The 13,202-nt window shown below is 39.4% G+C and overlaps 1 protein-coding gene and 1 pseudogene across 2 annotated transcripts in view; one reads left to right on the top strand and one right to left on the bottom strand.

Annotated features, from left to right (window-relative positions):
* The window catches only part of LOC133093739 (ubiquitin-conjugating enzyme E2 E2), a 364,710-nt gene that overhangs the window by 229,713 nt on the left and 121,795 nt on the right, over window positions 1-13,202 (bottom strand). The gene's annotated exons all lie outside the window — the stretch shown is intronic.
* Window positions 9,638-11,013, top strand: LOC133093738 (elongation factor 1-alpha 1-like; annotated as a pseudogene).

The following is a 13,202-nucleotide window of genomic DNA, read 5'->3' as shown; positions in this document are numbered from 1 at the left end:
TCATTCTTTTCAATTATTTAAAGATAGCAGAGCCCCAAGCACTGTTTGGGTAGGAAAGTGATAGACTGATGTCAGGATACCGAAGAGGAAGGAAAGCATCTCATGAAGAGCAGCCAGCAGCAACTAATGGTTTTCAGCTGTTGCTGATGTAACTGATCAAGGTGCTGTAACAGAAAGCAGTTTTGTGTGATTCATATATTGTTCTGTTGGGATGCATTCTACTCCCTTATAATTTTTAAGCCTAGCTAACTCCAGGTTTCCCCCTTCCTTAAAAGGTAGTTTCTAACTATGTGTTTATTTTAAAGCTAATAATTGATAGTGAAAGAAAACCCGGCAGCTTGTTGAGTTGCAACAAACGTTAAGCCTTGTGTTAGACAAAACAAATATTCTTTATTTGACTAAAATAAAATAGTCAGCTATGTGAAAATTTGTCCCACATTTGCCAAATGCCTTTTTAGATGAGTTGTTAATATCCTAGAATAATAAAAGATTAGTACCTTTCACTTATAATTAACCTACTGGGTCCAGATTTTGCTTTCAGATACTATCAACACACATAGGCTGAAAATGCCATTTACCCAACTATCAAGGCATAACTTTCAGTGAAATGTATTTAGCTATCAAAGATCTGCAAGCAGTCCACTGGTGGAGACATGATACTGCTTTGACGGACTGCTGGTGAAGTTCTAGCTACAAATGTATATACACTTATAAAGGCATTCACTGTTCACTAAAGACTGTAATGTACTGCATATTAATTAATAAGATGTTCTCTTATATAAATACTACCCCTAAACTGTATTTAGCGGTGTTCTTTAGCACCAATAGAATTTTATTCACAATACTAGAAAAATACAAAATTTATCCATGTTTTCTGTAAGTTTCTTTTACTTTTTAACTCATCATAGAGTCATGGACAGTTATGGAGAAAGCACTATTACTTCCTTATTATATTCTGGAAAACTTGGTTCATTCGTGAAAACTTCTGGCTCAACCTGCTTCCTGAAGGAGAAAACTAAGTTACATATGAGACCACAGTTGGATACTGTGGGTACTAAAGAATTGTAATCAGAGGCTCCACTCCCCTGAAGTGGTACCATTCTCTGATGGCCAATTAGTACTGAGGATAATATAGTAGCTTCTTAAACGTTATCCAGCGACCTTTTCTTTTTCAGTCATGCTATTCCCCTCTCTTTACTCCACCTCCCACCCCGGCCCCTCTCCCCCTCCTGCCATTAGGACTATTCTTAAGTAACCTATAAGGCTGAAACTTATTGCTCGGGATTGCCACCTACCAACAGGGAAGCTTAACTTTGAGTTTGAAAATAGATTTTTTTTTAAGTTCAAAGCTTTGTAAGCCAGGCTTTCAAGTGGTTAAAAGGTTTTCTAAGAACTTCCAAAGCTTAGTTTTTACATAAGAAAAAATAAATTTGGAGGATTAACTGTATTATAATCATAGTGAGAAGAGTAATTCCAAATACTCTGCAAAGAAAATTCCACACCTTCCAGGTCCAGAAGGGTTGGGGGACACAGAGATTCCGAGTGGATGAGCCTAGCGTGGGGCAGTCCTGAGGAGGGACCAAGTTCCCTTCATCCTCCCTGACTGTCACACTAAGAGGTGGAACAAGACAGGATGCTCAGAAAAGCTAAAGGGTAAGCCCGAAATTTTCAGGCTGTCGCTTGGCTTCTCTGGGGGAAGAGCCTGCAAAAACTGCAAGCCTTTCAGAAAGTCCTGTTGGGGACAAAGTGTTGTGCCCATCGTGGCCCAGAAGTAATGGACAGAGGAATGAAGTCTGAGGAAGGTTTTCCCGGCTGACGGACCAGAGGGTAGTTTTTACAGGACTCTACAGACTCCTGGGCAGTGCAGAGAAAGCAACCAAGGATTTCAAGGTGCTGATAAAGAGTCTGGAGGCGCTTAGGGAACTGCAGGGTTAAAACTGACGTGGTTTCCAGGGCGAGGCGAAGGCAGCTGAGTGCAGATCTCCTACACACAGACAGAACGGCGCGCCTTTGCAGCCCCTGCCACAGCTTTCCTACTGACCCCGTGGAGGCAGTGAGGACAGGCCGGAGGCCCAGAGGTCAAGCCCATGTAAGATATCACTGGAAGCACAGCAAGAGGGGGGATGCCTCCCCTGTACTCAAATGCCATCTTGATTAAGAGGGAGAGGAGAACCCTAGAAAGGAGCAGAAATTTTTATAGACTGAATAATTGGTCAAAAGAAAGTGTTTCAAGTGAGAAGATACTGAGATACTTTTTTAAAAGGCGAGTTTGTGTGTTTTATACCATGATTGGGAATGGCAGCTGAGAACTAGAAAGAGATCGCTTCAGAAAATAAAGTTACTTTTTTTTTGCACACCCTAGATTGGGACTGGCCAATTTAGACCTCTGATGCTAGAAAACGTCAAACTATAATACTGTCACAATCCCCACAGAAATTAAAATTCCTGATCTATAAAACCTGTACTGAATGATTAATGCTATGACTCCTCCTTTTTCTACAGCATTACCTTTAAAGGATAAAAAATATCATGCTATCATTTATGTCTCTCTGTTTACTAACCCTATAAAGCAGTGTAAGCAATATGCACCCTCTACAACTACATGAAAATTTTTTTAGCTCTCATGTGAATGATCTAAGACTTTCTGAATTTTATTGTTAGATATTCTGCCACCTCTTAAAGTTTTTGTTTTACGCGTGAAGCTGCCAGTTCTGAGCAGCAGAGATAGTCTCTGGACTGTCCTTAGAAGCAGGTGAAAGCAGTGAGTCAGAAGCCAGGAAGACGGTAAAGAAACAGGATGGAATATACCCAGTGTAGTCAGATGATCAAGGGCTTGAGCTAGACAGCCACCTACAGAGCAAGAGTCACTGTTAACAAAGAAATCTTGGTTGTGAAGTAGACTAATATTGCATGCTTGCTCAAAAATGAATCCCAAGAGTTGCACAGACTGCGTCTGTGGTTAAGTGCTGTTAGGGAAGTCAAAGAGGGATGTGAGGTTAGAACCAAGACTTCATCCTCATGTCAGACTGACACAGACTGTAGACAAATTCTTCACTTTCATATGTGCCCTGAAAACTCTTCTCCAGAATTTACTTTTGTGGATTATTTCATTTCTTCCTATACCCAAGTATATTCCTTGACTTCACCACCTCATCTTTGTTTTGAATATCCCCTAAAAGTTTTCCTCTACTCCTCATCAGTACCCTTTACTCTGTAAAATGTTTGCCTGAGACTCATCTCCCCTTTTCAGTAAACCTCACACAAACTCCAAGTAGCTTGCGGAACTAGCCCTCCGAGGAAAAACAAACATTAAATCTCTGTTATCAATCAGGACAAGCTAAGTTATGCTGCATAACAAACATCAAAACTTCAGTAATTAACAGAACAAGGGTTTATTTCTCACTGCACACAGAGACTGTGTACCAGAGTGATTCTCCTGGGCTATAACTCCTACATCAGTAGCTTAGTAATCCAGGCTGCTTTGAGCTTATTACCATGACTGCCATGGCAGGGAAGGAGAGAGTGGAGAGTCTCGAATTAGCAATTAAAGGCTTTCATCTGGCCCAAATCCCATTGGCCAGAAATTGTCTCTCGGTTTTGCTCAACTGCAAGGAGGGGGAAAGCATAATCCTTCTATGGACCAGAAGGAATAGGGAACCAGAATGGATAAATACTAAGTCATCAGCACACCGTGCTTGGGCAATGAAAAGTTGATGTGCTGATACGGACTTCTGGGAAGCAAGAAACTGTAACAGTGTTTGTTACCCTAAGTGCTTTTTTTCTTACCTGTTGGCTGATCACTTACTTAATTCCTTCCTCTAAAGGGCCAGCTTTCATTTACTGAGTCCTGAGAATGCCAGTACCCGGAGAAGTGTGTACATGTGTGTGTATATATGTATACATACACACACACACAAATGAGACTGCAAGCATATCCACAGAAAATATTTAAGTATTTGATTCCTTTTCAATTCCCAGCAGTACCCATTATAACAGGCAGATTTAGGATTTTTTTATCTGTTTTAATTGTATATGTGAAATTACATTCCAAAGAGATTTGAGGAGTCTGGGAGCATAGCCTTTCCATTAAAGCCATTAATTCTACATGAGTGCTCTCAATCACCAGGGACGATTTTCAGAAAATAAATATACTGAATGGAGAGATAACGAAAAAGAACTAGAGACACCGAAGGTTTCTATCTCTGGGGGGAGTGATATGACTCTAGCACCACTGCCTGACTCTTGATTCCTAAACATATGTCACCTATACTTAGGTAGAAAGTCCTCCTCTGAAACTGTTGCATCTTCAAAGACAGAAAGAAATCTGTTTTAAGAAGAGACACAAAACTGATGGTAGGACCACTTGGAAAAATATTTATATACTCCCGGTAGGCTTTTGTTGTTCTGTGGGGTTCTGAATTAGCTACTAGCTGTTTTTTACAGAAAGCTCTGTAAATAGTGTAGTTATTCTGCCTTGCTGAATCAACGTCTCAGAGCAAAGTATAAACAGTAAGTTTTTTTAACAAGTTTTGTGTACCATGGGTCATAAAATTCACTAAGCTCTGCCAATGAAATTAGTGTGGAAACATCTAATACGTTTGTCATGATAAAATATTCTATATAACAAACCTCTTTAAAAGAAAGGGTGAAAATGAGTTTTGAATAGCTCCATGGACAGGATCGGTAAGTACCTTTGTAAAAAACTGAATAGTTGACACTTGTATTTTAGGATTTTTTTAAGGACATGAGTCTGTCAGAATCAAATTGATACACTTGTTCTATAACTATAAATTACAAAGTGATTTATTAAATTATATGGTTAAAGACAATGTCTTGCTTACAACAAGATCACTTTCGTTTTGTTTATATCTATCTCTTTTATTTCAAAGTAGCTGTCAGAATATCACAAGGGAACTGAAAACAGGTCTTTAAATACCTAATCATTTGTCTCTAAGAAAAGCAAAAAAGCACACCATATGCTTTAAGTTAACGTGCCACAAACCATCCTGGATTGAGTGCTTGCCTATGTTGGGCACAATACCCTGCCTATTACACACAGTATCTCATTTAATCCTATTGTAACCCCGTGAGAACTGAGACTCAGATATAGTCAATAAACTGCCCAAGGACACTAAATTTTAGAAGCAAAATCTGAACCCTTGTGCTTGTTCTTTTCCTTTTGCTTTGCTGTTTCTGCACTTTGGGAGGGGGTGGGAGTGCCAGGGACAAAGGAACTGATGGTGAAGGAGCCGTACCTGACCCCGCTCTGCCTTCAGCCTCTTTCAACTATTCAGCATGGTCAGCCTCACATTTCTTTCAGAGCTCATGCTTTGCTGCTTTTCACAGACTCTGGACAAATTACTACTTTTGTGTCTTTGCTCATGTTTCTTCACTCTTTCAGGATCGTGGTCTTGCTACAGCTAGTGGCAGAGCACTGGTCCTGCCAGCTCAAGTGTAGTACTTGCTTTGAGAACACAATTCTGGCAGGCTTGGCGGGTGTGGACAGACACCTGTAACCTGGCCGTGCACCCTGGAGAGATGACCTCGGTTCCTCGGGCCTAAGTCAGGCATGGATGGGCTGGTGGTAGCCTACTGGGCAAGTTCCTTCTCTGAGAAAACAAAGCACTATCTGGTCATTCCCTCCTTTTGGAATTAAATGACAAGTAATTTCTAAATAACTTCTCTTGACCTTTATAACTGTTATCTGTGGACTTTGGAAACTGCTTTAATGGTAGCATATTTGAAATGGACCTTGATCTACAAAATAAACATTTGTAGCTGTTAAAAACTACTATTTAAGAAACAGAACTTTTCATTTTTGCCCTTCTCCGGACACTGCAAAATGACACGCTTTTATCTTTGGGTAATTCTCAGTCAGCACGAAGATGTTTTTGGTTTTTACATAATTAAGCATTTTAATTAATTCAAAAATTACACTTGCTTCTTGAGAACACTTTGAAAGTTTGGAATTCCAATGTATTTAGAAGGGGAAATTTTATGAAACACAGATAATGGAATTAAACATGAACTAACTTTCTAAACTCTGAACGTGGGAATACAGAGAAGACCTCTGAGCTGCCATGGAGCCAGGCCCGCACTTGGGTCCAGGACTGTCTTCCGGGTTAAGGTTGCTGGTTTCACATCCTTAGGCACCTGGTTTTTCCTCCTGCCAATTACAAGGGGAATCCCCACTTCATTCCACCACAGTTATGAATTCCTGGAAAGATCAACCTAGGAGTCAGAAGAGCCCTGAAAAGCATCTTTATTACAGCACAGAGGGATAGTGTTCCCAACTATGGCCCTCAGTCATCCAAAAAACTTTACCAAGCATGTTTAGTTCACTCTGTTAGGAAAAAGGAGAGAGTGCTGTAATTGAGAAAGATTTCTGTTAAAAAAAAAAAAAAGTCTGAATCCTTCCTCCTCCCTACCTCCCTCTTCCTTACGTGACAGAGATTAATTGCTTTTCTACTGTGCGCCAGACCTGTACTGAGTGTTGTGGACACAAAGATGAGTAAAACACATGTTCTTCGTCCTCAAAGAGTCTGCTATGTAATGGTTCAATAAACACATAAGCAAATAATTCAAATACAATATTATTGTTATCGGGTGTGTTCTAGAGATACTACTAAGGAGCACAGAAGAAAGAATAATGAAGCCTTCCTGAGGAAGTGGTCAAGACCAGCTTCAGAATCATGGTGGATTTTCCAGTTAATACTTCATTCTCCAGTGGTGTCGGATAAATGAGGTGTAACTATATTTGGAAAAATTACTAGCTTGGGATTTGCCGTGGTCATTCCTCTGGGATTTTAGTCTGTGAGTCTTTGCTAGAGAAGAAAAATAAAATTAAGAGTTATTTCAGGCTCTAAATGGGTCAATTTGTAAATTTTGTAGGAAGCAACTTGAACTCCTCAGAAAAAATTACTTTTTATAAATTGAAGATATTGTTGGATATTCTTTATACTATAACCACAGAACCACTTTATATAAAATCATCTATTTGAGCATTAAGCAAGGGTAATACAGAGAACCATCTGTATCGCTTTATGTAATTTAAAATTTTTAATAATTTTTATACAAACTTTTATTTCATATATAGTAGATACTTATTCTCTGAGGATAATTCCATGAAAAGGCTCCTTAAAGTGCAATCACTGAAAACTAGGATAAAACAGAGTAAATTATGAAAAAATAAACCAAAGAATAGAAAAATAACCTGATTTTAACTCAGTTAAGAAAATCTCTACTATAACTGAAACAGTGTTCTAATTAGAAGGATAGTGAAAATTGAGTGTTTCATTAGCATGATTTTTTGTATGCCTGACAACACATTATTAGATTTTTTTACTGCATATTTGGTTTTTACAGTATAATAAACACATCATTTTTACAAAAAAAATATTAAGGTGCTTCATCAGTTTTTCCAAGGGCCTCTCTCAGTCCTCTGACAGTCAAGTCACTTGGAAGAACGATTCTGTTGTCATCCTTGTTGGCTTTCTCGTTTATTGGTGGCTTGGAATGTGATCTCAGCAGTTCTTCATCATTTTAATTCATTTCATGAAATCTGAATAATTTCCAGTTTCACTTTATAGTCTAATTGAACTTGCCTTGTATTTGTTGAGAAACCAGTCTTTGATAGGATGATAGACACATAGATAGACACTGGTATTAAACAGAAATAACGTTTGTGTTAGGACTAATTTTGTCAGTGGTCACTTCATTAGTATTTTCATTTTGTTATGGCTTTTGTTTCCCTATGTATTTTTTCGTATTTTTTAATTGTAGGAACTGGTATGGTGTATTTCTTAACACCTAATAGAACATTTCATTTAATCTCTTTTAATTATTTATATCATTATGTATGGAACTCACTTTATAAAAATTATAATCGTAACACAGAAACCAGCTAGATTGTGAAAAAAGATGATGATGGTGGTGAGAGTTGGCATTTGTGAAGCTCCTACTCTGTACAGGCGCCCTACATGGCAGTACATAGAGTAATCCTCCCCACAGCCCAGCAAGGTTAGTGTCAATCATCCTGACGTCATGGAGAAGGGAACTGAGGAAATGCACACAGGTGGGGAGCGTCTTAACAGTTTAAGACAAGCCATTCTAGTTCCCACGTTTGTGCTCTGCACTCCAATGTCTTTCTTTGGTGTAAAGAAGCATCCACTTCAGAGTTTAAAATACAGTTTTTGGTGCATATAACATGAAATTCATAAAAACTTGATCAGTCCACAGTTGTAGGAATACATTTCTAGATTTCTATACACTTTGTCTATTAAGAAACTAGTAAAAATGTTTCTTGCTCCTGTTTGTTATTGAGATTCCACAAATACATACCCCCGTCTCAGCTGATTCAAGATTCAAAAGGGAAGGAAAGATGTGGAATTAATGAAATTAGCTTTCTAAAACAAACCTCATAAAATATAGTAGTGTTTTAAAAAACTACCTGACCTCATGAAGTAAATCTAATACTAACAGCTTATTATTATAAAAGTGTCTATTTAATGGAACTTGTGATTGCCATTGGAATTGCAGTTATTTTACAATGTGTATTTTTCTATAACCCATTACTCTAGAATTACAAGATTCAGCTTTGATATATTCATGAGTTGAAGGAGGAAATACAGATATTTTACTCTTTTATAACTGCAGAATCTGGAATTTCAGATGGTGAATTTCCAGTTGTTTGAAAGTTTTATTTCTCATTCAAAGAGCAGCTTTGATCACGGCCTTTGGTCAAAGATGCTGTTTTTATTGTTAAAAAAAAAAGACTCTTCAACATCAAACGGTATAGGAGGAAGGAGTCTAAAATTAGCCTGTTAGGTCAGGCACATAGAACTCTGTGGTCCCAGGAATAATGGCATTCCTAGAAAAATGCCTCTTAAGATGAGTAAAACTTCAGAAGTTATTGCTTTATTGCCTTGGTTTTTTTAAAAAACTGCTGTCCTCTAGCATGAATAACCAAATAATGATACATTTCACAGATAGAGCCATAAGGTGTCACTGAGCTTTCAGGCTTAGATCTTTTGGTTTCTTACATTCTCTCCTAAGAAAAATAATGGGATTACACTCTTGAAAGCTGTCAGATTCCTGTGAGTTATCGGTTCACGTACATACCATCTTATTTTTGGTATAACATGTCCCCAGAGACTAGCGCTATGGTTGTTCCTCCAGCCCCATGAGCTACCAAACCTGCTGAGGCATTAAGCATACTTTTGGCATATGCTCTTAGAAATATGGGAACTTCCATGCTGAAGCCAGCCATCCAGCCATCAGGTCTGGTTTTCTGCTCTGAACGCAGTCTGTCTTGCATTAGAGGCAGGCATGAAGGTCCCTTGAGTTGCCTACTTGGGTAGCAACGTACAGAAGGGAGAAATTCCACTTTCACTGCATCCAGTGATCTTTTTACAAAGCATGAGGACTGATCTTTTGCAATTCTAGCCTGGTTAGTGTAATTGCAGCTATAGTCATATTTATTTAGGCCCCTAATCCCTAAATCAACCTTCTACACTGGGAATTGCAGATTAATTTTAGGTTAACTTTATATCACCTTACAGAAAATCCTCTCACTTTTTTGCAAGAGGTTTACTACCACAACAGGTGTCATAAAAAACCACTACAAATCTAAGCCAAAATGGGAAAGAAAAAAACTCCAATCAACATCTTCACTGGACACACAGATATGGGCAAATCTACCACCACTGGCCATCTGATCTACAAAGGTGATGGGACTGACAAAAGAACCATTGAAAATTTTGAGAACCAGGCTGCTGGAGATGGGAAAGGGCTCTTTCAAGTATGTTTGGGTCTTGGATAAACTGAGAGCTGAATACGAGTGTAGCATCACCACCGATACCTCCCTGTGGAAATTCAAGACCAGCAAGTGTGATGTGACCATCACTGATGCCTCAGGACGCAGAGACTATCGAAAACGTGACGGCGGGCACGTCTCAGGCTGACTGTGCTGTTCTGCTTGCTGACGCGGGCACTGGTGAATGCGAAGCAGGTGAATGGGCGGACCTGTGAGCATGTTCGTCTGGCTGACACACTGGGTATGAAACAGCTAGTTGTTAGTGTTGACAAGGTGGATTCCCCTGAGCCACCCTGCCGCCAGAAGAAAAACAAGGAAATCATTAGGGAAGTCAGCACCTACATTAAGAAAACAGGCTCCAACCCTGACACAGCAGCATTTGTGCCAAATTCCGATTGGAATGGTGACAACATGCTAGAGCCAACTGCTAATGTGCCTTGGTTCAAGGGATGGGAACTCACTGGTAAAGACAGGAATGCCAGTGGAACCACACTCCTTGAAGCTCTGGACTGTATCCTGCCACCAACACATCCAACTGACAGACCCTGTGTCTGCCCCTCCAGGACGTCTACAAAACTGGTGGCAAAGGTGGTACTGTCCCCATGGAGGCTTGTGTTTTCAAATCCAGCGTGGTGGCCACTTTTGCTCCAGCCAACCTTGCAACTGAAACAAAGTCTGCTGAAATGCACCATGAAGCTTTGAGTGAAGCTCTTCCTGGGGACAACGTGGGCTTCAATGTCAAGAACATGTCTGTCAAAGATGTTCATCACGGCAACAGCAACATGGCTGTTAACAGCAGAAGAACCCACCAATGGAAGCAGGTGGCTTCACGGCTCAGGGAATTATCCTGAGCCATGCAGGGCAAATCAGTGCTGGCCATGCATCTGTGCAGGACTGTCAACACAGCTCACCCCGCTTGCAAGTTTACTGAGCTGAAGGAGAAGCTTGATTGCCATTCAGGGAAGAAGCTGGAAGATGGCCCTAAATCCTGGAAATCTGCTGATGCTACTATGGTTGATATGGTTCCTGGCAAGCCCATGTGTGTTGACGGCTTCTCTAAATACCCTCCTCTGGGTCATTTTGCTGTTTGTAACATGTGACAAACAGTTGCTGTGGGTGTCATCAAAGCAGAGGACAAGAAGGCAGCTGGAGCTGGCAAGGTCACCAAGTCTGCCCAGAAAGCTCAGAAGGCTAAGTGAATATTATCCCTAATACTTGCCACCTGAGTCTTAATCAGTGGTGGAAGAACGGTCTCAGAGCTGTTTCTCTCTACTGGCCATTTAAGTTTAACAGTAAAAGAGTGGTTAATGATTACAGTTCATCATTAAGCTTTCAGAAGGAAAAGGAGAGTGTTTTGTGGACCATTTGTTTGTGAATGTGGCGGTTTTAAGTTATTAGTTTTTTAAATCAGTACTTTCTCATGGAAACAACCTGACCAAAAATCTGTCATAGAATTTTGAGGCCCATTAAAACAAAGTTTAATGAGGAAAACAAGCCTCCCAAATCTCTTCGATATTTTATATCTGTTGCCTCTTTAGATACTAATAGCTTCATGTAGGAAGTGGAAAATACGAGCTCTTTCCATTGTTAATTACTGTTTTAGAGCTGTGAAAATTCCTCAAAAGCTCTATCAACTCAGCCCCCAGAACACGTTTCTGCTCTCTTCCACGTTTTGTTTCCCCATCTTTTTTTTTTTTTAACCAAAAGCAGGGGTTTTTTTACTTTTAATTTTTAAAATTTTTTATTGAAGTATAGTTGATTTACAATGCTGTGTTAATTTCTGCTCTACAGCAAAGTGATTCAGTTATACATATATATATACATTCTTTTTCATATTCTTTTCACTATGGTTTATCACAGGATATTGAATATAGTTCCCTGTGCTATACAGTAGGACCTTGTTGTTTATCCATTCTCTACATACGAGCTTACATCTGCTAATCCCAAACTCCCACTCCATCCCTTCCCCTCCCCCCACCCCTGGCAACCACAAGTCTGTTCTCTATGTCCGTGATTCGGTTTCAGTTTCATAGATAGGTTCATTTATGTCATATTTTAGATTCTACATATAAGTGGTATCATATAGTATTTGTCTTTGTCTGACTTATTTCACTTAGTATGATAATCTCTAGGTCCATCCATGTTGCTGCAAAGGGCATTATTTCATTCTTTTTTACGGCTAGGTAATATTCCATTGTATACATGTACCACATCTTCTTTATCCATTCATCTATTGATGGACATTTCGGTTGTTTCCATGTCTTGCCTATTGTGAATGGTGCTGCTATGAACATAGGGGTGCGTGTATCTTTTTGAATTATAGTTTTTTCTGGATATATGCCCAGGAATGGGATTGCTGGATCATATGGTAATTCTATTTTTAGTTTTCAAAAAGCAGGGTCTGTTTTGTTTTGCTTTGTTTCAGTGAACCTAATGACCCTGCATCGTTAATTTTTTCTCTTAACCTGTCTACATTCTTTGTACAACTTCTCGTCTTTTCTCAGTTCTATATTACTTTCCTGCCAGATTTCCTTTCCTGTCTTTGTCCTAAGCCTGTCCCTGTCCTGAGCCGCGGTCAAGGCCGTTCCTGTGGCACTCGCTCCAGCGAGGCTGTGCTCACCCTGAGCGCAGTGGGCTCCCGGCCCTGCTACCCAGCAGCTAATCATCAACACACAAAATGTGGAAATGGACTGGCTATAGACAATAGTCTTCACTTAGATGATTAAAGAAACACTGACTAAATTTAAAACAAAGTAAACCCCACACGGGAATCTAGGAACAGAATGCCCTGGTTTTTTATATGTAGCCTTTATATATAAAGTATTCCAGGAAATAGGATAGAAGCAAATTCATGAGTGTTAAAAGCTTTCTAAATAAATGTTTACTCTATTTTCATAGGAAGGGTGTGAAAGGAAGAATGGATAGGTGTGCTCTGTGATATGGTGAGAAAACAAGGAGCTGTGAGAACGGCATTTTGATACTTAAGGACCGGGGTTGTAGAATGAGGAAATCCTAAGCTCCACCAGTGGTGGAGGTGGAACTACTGGATTTATTTGAATATAAAGAGAAAAGATGTTGCTGAGTTCTGGAAATGGGAAGAAAAAAAGGTGAAGACAACCAAAGAACACCTCCAGTGGAAGATGCCAGGAGGAAGATGAACAGGCAAACAAAAACTTCCTGAGTGTAACTTTCTCATAAAAAGGGAAGAGAGGAGAAGTGAAAGCAGAAAAGAAGAATCAATGTGGCTATTGCTTATAAAGTTTTAAGTTTTCAAAAGATACACTAGTTATTAAATTAGAGTGTGACTAGCACTTTTTCTATGTGATGAAATCTACAACCAGTTATGAACATATTTTTAATGAATGGCGTTTTAAGATGTTAAATACCT

The sequence above is a fragment of the Eubalaena glacialis genome, chromosome 6 (assembly GCF_028564815.1).
Source record: "Eubalaena glacialis isolate mEubGla1 chromosome 6, mEubGla1.1.hap2.+ XY, whole genome shotgun sequence".
In the NCBI taxonomy this organism is placed as follows: Eukaryota; Metazoa; Chordata; class Mammalia; order Artiodactyla; family Balaenidae; genus Eubalaena; species Eubalaena glacialis.
The sequence above is the reverse complement of the archived record's forward strand: the minus strand, read 5'-3'. Positions and strand labels throughout refer to the sequence as shown.